This window comes from Euprymna scolopes, chromosome 46, assembly GCF_053919585.1.
Source record: "Euprymna scolopes isolate OS-2025 chromosome 46, ASM5391958v1, whole genome shotgun sequence".
NCBI classification, from domain to species: Eukaryota; Metazoa; Mollusca; class Cephalopoda; order Sepiida; family Sepiolidae; genus Euprymna; species Euprymna scolopes.
The window spans coordinates 97,243,440-97,251,923 of record NC_136527.1 but is presented as its reverse complement, the minus strand read 5'-3'; positions in this window follow the sequence as shown (position 1 = coordinate 97,251,923).

The window sequence follows — 8,484 nt, the reverse complement described above, 5'->3', positions numbered from 1 at the left end:
GCATTGGGAAGGAATCTTTTTTTTTTTTTTTTTTTTTGAGGTGTGCAGGAATTTCAGTAGGGGATGTTTCTACTGATTTCAGATTCCAAGACAGCAAATTTGTATTTTATTGTTTGTGCATTCTTTTATCAAGTTTTTACAGATGTTTTTGTGTTATGAAAGTGAAAATGAATGAGTTGCAAAGACATTTACATTTTTGCATTCTTTTTTTAATTCTTCACCTTTTTTGTTTTAATGTCCCAAGAGTGAACCAAGACGGATGAGTCTTATTCAGCAGAGTCGAAAAAAACAGGTTACCTTTGATTGTCCTCAATGGATTTGTCCATAGTATAATGTGTCCAAGTTATTGCCCTAATAAAGTGAGAACCATACCCCAAAACTAATGCAGAACTCTACTTAATTAAATGAGCACTCTCAAAGACAATTTATCTAACATAATTTTGAAATATGTTTTATAAAGTTACCATAGAGCTCTCAAATATATTAGGCACTCAAATAGGAAATTTGTTTCAAATACTTGTCATATATATATATATATATATATATATATATATACATATATATATATATATATATATATATATATATATTAAAAACTTACAGTATATCTATACTTACATATTGACATTTAGGTTTTCAAAACATACTGCAGAGCTCCTCATGTTTTCTGAATTTTATGCTTTCGTCTACTAATCTATTGAGCACTCTTAAGTATATTTGTGTAGCTGAATTGCCATACATGTTTTTGAAAGTGTATATTTAGCTCTACTAATGTATTGTACTCTGTCAAAATAAATTTATGCAGTTGAAATGCCATATCTGTTTCTCAAATGTTTTATTTAGCTCTACTAATATATTGAGCACTCTGGAAGTAGATTTGTCTAAAATAATTGCAAAAATGTTTCCAACTCTTACTACAAAGCTCTTTAAATGCATTGAGCACTCTTAAAGTAAAATCGTCTTGTATAATTAAACAAAGCAATTTTTAAACTTACTACACAGCTATATAAAACTATGGAGCACATGCAAGCATCATTGGTATATATATAGATCACATAATTATTAGAAGTTATTTTTTTACTTGAAATACATATATATATATATATATATATATATATATATATATTCAAGGGAGACAATTTGTATATAGATCACATAATTATTAGAAGTTTTTTTTTTATTGAAATAAATATATATATATATATATATATATATATATATATTCACGGGAGACAATTTGTATATAGATGACATAATAATCAGAAGTGATTTTTTTAAGGAAATATATATATATATATATATATATATATATATATATATATATATATATATACAAGGGAGACAATTTATAGATAGATCACATAATTAATGGAAGTCTGTTTTAATTGAAGTAAATATATATACATATATATATATATATATATATATATATTATTTCAATTCCATCAATAAGACATAGAGCAATAAAGTCATGTTATTTACATTTTGACTTAATAATAACCCTTTAAAATAGTGCTCAAAACTAGACAGAGCTGATATTATAAAACGTTTATTTTATTACAGGATAAATAAACATTAAGATTTAACTAGATTTATATAAGAGTGCTCAATAAGACATAGAGCAATAAGGACATTTTATTTAGATTTTTATTTAATAATTACACTTTAAATAGTGCTAAACAAAGGGAGACAATTTGTATATACATCACATAATTATTAGAAGTAATTTTTTATTGAAATATATATATATATATATATATATGTATATATTCAATGAGACAATTAGTATACAGATCACATAATTATTAGAACATATTTTTTTATTGAAATATATATATATGTATATATATATATATAAATATATATTTAAGGGAGACAATTTATATATAGATCACATAATTATTAGAAGTTATTTTTTTATTGAAATAAATATATATATATATATAATATATATATATATATGTTCAAGGGAGACAATTTGTACATATATCACATAATTATTAGAAGTTATTTTTTTAATTGATATATTTTTATATATATTTATATATATATATATATATATATTCAATTTTAATATGTATTTTTTTTATTACAGGATAAATAAACATTAAGATTAAACTAGTTATATAAGAGTGCTCAATGAGACATAGAGCAATAAAGACATTTTATTTAGGTTTGTACTTAATAAATACCCTTTAAATAGTATTCAAAACTAGACAGAGCTGATATTATAAAACGTTTATTTTATGACAGGATAAGTAATCATAAAGATTTAACTAGAGTTATATAAGAGTGCTCAATTAGACATAGAGCAATGAAGACATTTTATTTAGATTTGTACTTTATAATTACACTTTAAATAGTGCTAAAAATGGGAGACAATTTGTATAGACATCACATAATTATTGGATGTAATTTTCTATTGAAATACATATATATATATATATATATATATATATATATATATATATATATATATATATATATATATATATTCAAGGGAGACAATTGATACCTAGATCACATAATTATTATAACTTATTTTTTTTATTGAAATAAATATAATATATATATATTCAAGGGAGACAATTTATATATAGATCACATAATTATTATAACTTATTTTTTTTATTGAAATAAATATAATATATATATATTCAAGGGAGACAATTTATATATAGATCACATAATTATTAGAAGTTATTTTTTTTTTAAATATATATATATAAATATATATATATATATATATATATATGTATATATATAATATATATATATATAATCTATATATATTTTATATATATATATAGTCTATATATATATATGTTCAAGGGAGACAATAGTTATATAGATCACATAAGTATTAGAAGTTATTGTTTTATTGAAATATATATATATATATATATATATATATAACTAAATATATATATATATAAAATATATATTTATATATATAGATATAATATATATATATAATCAAGGGAGACAATTAATACATAGATCACCTAATTATTAGAAGTTTTTTTCATTGAATTAAATATATATATATATTCAAGGGGGTCGTTTGTATATATATCACATAATTATTAGAAGTTATTTTTTTAATTTAAATATATATATATATTCATTCAATTTTTATATGTATTTTATTTTATTACAGGATAAATAAACATAAAGATTCAACTAGTTATATAAGTGTGCTCAATGAGACATAGAGCAATAAAGACATTTTATTTAGGTTTGTACTTAATAAATACCCTTTAAATAGTGCTAAAAACAAGACAGAGCTGATATTATAAAACGTTCATTTCATTCCAGGATAAATAAACATTAAGATTTAACTAGAGTGATATAAGAGTGCTCGATTAGACATAGAGCAATAAAGACATTTTATTTAGATTTGTACTTAATAAATACACTTTAAATAGTGTTCAAAACTAGACAGAGCTGAGTTTATAAACCGTTTATGTTATTACAGGATAAGTAAACATTAAGATTTAACTAGAGTTATATAAGAGTGCTCAATTAGACATAGAGCAATAAAGACATTTTATTTAGATTTGTACTTAATAATTACACTTTAGTGCTAAAAAAAGGGAGACAATTTATAGATAGATCACATAATTATTAGAAGTTATTTTTTTTAAATAAATACATATATATATATATATATCAATATATATATATATATATATATATATATATATATATATATATATATGTATATATATATATAATCTATATATATATGTTCAAGGGAGACAATTGTTATATAGATCACATAATTATAAGTTATTTTTTTATTGAAATATATATATATGTATATATATATATATATAAATATATATTTATATATATAATGGATGTATTTATATATTCAAGGGAGACAATTAATACATAGATCACCTAATTATTAGAAGTTTTTTTTATTGAAATAAATATATATATATATATAATATATAATATATATATATATATGTTTAATGGAGACAATTTGTATATATATCACATAATTATTAGAAGTGACTTTTTTTATTGAAATATATAAGTCATTCAATTTTTATACGTATTTTATTTTATTACAGGATAAATAAACATTAAGATTCAACTAGTTATATAAAAGTTCTCAATGGGACATAGAGCAATAAAGACATTTTATTTAGATTTGTACTTAATAAATACACTTTAAATAGTGTGCAAAACTAGACAGAGCTGATATTATAAAACGTTTATGTTATTACAGGGTAAGTAAACATTAAGATTTAACTAGAAGTATATAAGAGTGCTCAATTAGACATAGAGCAATAAAGACATTTTATTTATAGTTGTACTTAATAATTACACTTTAAATAGTGCTAAAGAAAGGGAGACAATTTTTATATAGATGACATAATTATTAGAAGTAATTTTTTTAATTGAAATATATATATATATATATATATATATATATATATATATATATATATATATATATATATATATATATATATTCAAGGAGACAATTTGTATATAGATCACATAAATATTAGAAGTTATTTTTTTAATTGAAATATATATATATATATATATATATTCAAGGGAGACAATTTATATATAGATCACATAATTATTAGAAGGTATTTTAGTTATTGAAATATATATATATAAAATATATATATATATATATACAATATATATATATATTCAAGGGACACAATTAATACATAGATCACCTAATTCTTAGAAGTTTTTTTTATTGAAACATAAATATATATATATATATATATATATATATATATATATGTTCAAGGGAGACAATTTGTATATATATAACATAATTATTAGAAGTTATTTTTTTAATTGAAATATATATATATATTCATTCAATTTTTATATGTATTTTATTTGATTACAGGATAAATAAACATAAAGATTCAACTAGTTATATAAGTGTGCTCAATGAGACATAGAGCAATAAAGACATTTTATTTAGGTTTGTACTTAATAAATACCCTTTAAATAGTGCTAAAAACAAGACAGAGCTGATATTATAAAACGTTCATTTCATTCCAGGATAAATAAACATTAAGATTTAACTAGAGTGATATAAGAGTGCTCGATTAGACATAGAGCAATAAAGACATTTTATTTAGATTTGTACTTAATAAATCCACTTTAAAATAGTAATCAAAACTAGACAGAGCTGATATTATAAAACGTTTATTTTATTACAGGATAAGTAAACATTAAGATTTAACTAGAGTTATATAAGAGTGCTCAATTAGACATAGAGCAATAAAGACATTTTATTTAGATTTCTACTTTATAATTACACTTTAAATAGTGCTAAAAAAGGGAGACAATTTGTATAGAGATCACATAATTATTGGATGTAATTTTCTGTTGAAATACATATATATATATATATATTCAAGGGAGACAATTGATATATAGATCACATAATTATTATAACTTATTTTTTTTATTGAAATATATATATATATATATATATATATATTCAAGGGAGACAATTTATATATAGATCACATAATTATTAGAAGGAATTTTTTTAATAAATATATATATATATAAATATATTTATACATATATATATAATATATATATATTTTATATATATATATAATCTATATATATTTTATATATATATATAGTCTATATATATATGTTCAAGAGAGACAATTGTTATATAGATCACATAATTATTAGAAGTTATTGTTTTATTGAAATATATATATAACTAAATATATATATAAAATATATATTTATATATAGATATAATATATATATAATCAAGGGAGACAATTAATACATAGATCACCTAATTATTAGAAGTCTTTTGTATTGAAATAAATATATATATATATTCAAGGGGGTCGTTTGTATATATATCACATAATTATTAGAAGTTATTTTTTTAATTGAAATATATATATATATTCATTCAATATTTATATGTATTTTATTTTATTACAGGATAAATAAACATTAAGATTCAACTAGTTATATAAGTGTGCTCAATGAGACATAGAGCAATAAAGACATTTTATTTAGGTTTGTACTTAATAAATACCCTTTAAATATTGCTAAAAACTAGAGAGAGCTGATATTATAAAACGTATATTTCATTCTAGGATAAATAATCATTAAGATATAGAGTCATATAAGAGTGCTCACTGAGACATAGAGCAATAAAGACATTTTATTTAGATTTGTACTTAATAAATACACTTTAAATAGTGTTCAAAACTAGACAGAGATGATATTATAAACCGTTTATGTTATTACAGGATAAGTAAACATTAAGATTTAACTAGAGTTATATAAGAGTGCTCAATTAGACATAGAGCAATAAAGACATTTTATTTAGATTTGTACTTAATAATTACACTTTAGTGCTAAAAAAAGGGAGACAATTTATAGATAGATCACATAATTATTAGAAGTTATTTTTTTTTACATAAATACATATATATATATATATATATTTTATATATATAATATATATATATGTTCAAGGGGAACAATTGTTATATAGATCAAATAATTATAAGTTTTTTTTTATTGAAATATATATATATGTATATATATATATATATATATATATATATATATAAATATATATTTATATATATAATATATATATTTATATATACAAGGGAGACAATTAATACATAGATAACCTAATTATTAGAATTTTTTTTTATTGAAATAAAAATATATATATATATATAATATATATATATATTCAAGGGAGACAATTTGTATATATATCACATAATTATTAGAAGTTTTTTTTTAATTGAAATATATATATATGTAGTCATTCAATTTTTATATGTATTATATTTTATTTCAAGATAAATAAACATTAAGATTCAACTGGTTATATAAGAGTTCTCAATGAGACAGATAGCAATAAAGACATTTTATTTAGGTTTGTACTTAATAAATACCCTTTAAATAGTGCTAAAAAGTAGACAGAGCTGATATTATAAAACATTTATTTTATCCCAGGATAAATAAACATTAAGATTTAACTAGAGTAATATAAGAGTGCTCAATTAGTCATAGAGAAATGAAGACATTTTATTTAGATTTGTACTTTATAATTGCACTTAAAGTAGTGCTAAAAAAGGGAGACAATTTGTATATACATCACATAATTATTAGAAGTAATTTTTTATCGAAATCTATATAAATATATATATATATATATATATATATATATATATTCAATGAGACAATTAGTATATAGATCACATAATTATTAGAACTTATTTTTTTATTGAAATATATATATATATATATATATATATATATATATATATATATATATAATATATATATATATATATATATATTTAAGGGAGACAATTGTTATATAGATAACTTAATTATAAAAGTTATTTTTTTTATTGAAATATATATATATATAAATATATATATATATATATATATATATATATATAATATGTATATTTATATATTAAAGGGAGACAATTAATACATAGATAACATAATTATTAGAAGTTTGTTTTTAATGAAAGAAATTTATATTATATATATATATATATATATATATATATTCAAGGGAGACAATTTGTATATATATCACATAATGTATAGAAGTTATTTTTTTAATTGAAATATATATATACATATATATATATATATATATATATATATATATATTTATTCAATTTTTATATATAATTATTAGAAGTTATTTTTTTAATTGAAATATATATATATATTCAAGGGAGCCAATTTGTATATAGATCACATAATTATTAGAACTTACTTTTTTATTGAAATAAATACATAAATATATATATATATATATATATATATTCAAAGGAGACAATTTATATATAGATCACATAATTATTAGAAGTTATTTTTTTTCTAAATGAATATATATATATATATATATATGTATATATATAAATATATATATATATATATATATAATATATGTATATTTTATATATATAATCTGTATATATATGTTCAAGGGAGACAATTGTTATATAGATCACATAATTATTAGAAGTTATTGTTTTATTGAAATATATATATATATAAATACATTTATATATATATATATAAAATATATATTTATATATATATATATATATATATATATATAATATATATATATATTCAAGGGAGACAAGTAATACATAGATTACCTAATTATTAAAAGTTTTTTTTATTGAAATAAATATATATATAATATATATATATATATATATCTATATATATATATATATATATATATATATATATATATATATATTCAAGGGAGACAATTTGTATATATGTAACATAATTATTAGGAGTTATTTTTTTAATTGATATATATATATATATATATATTTATATATATTCAATTTTTATATGTATGTTATTTTATTACAGGATAAATAAACATTAAGATTCAACTAGTCATATAAGAGTTCTCAATTAGACATAGAGCAATAA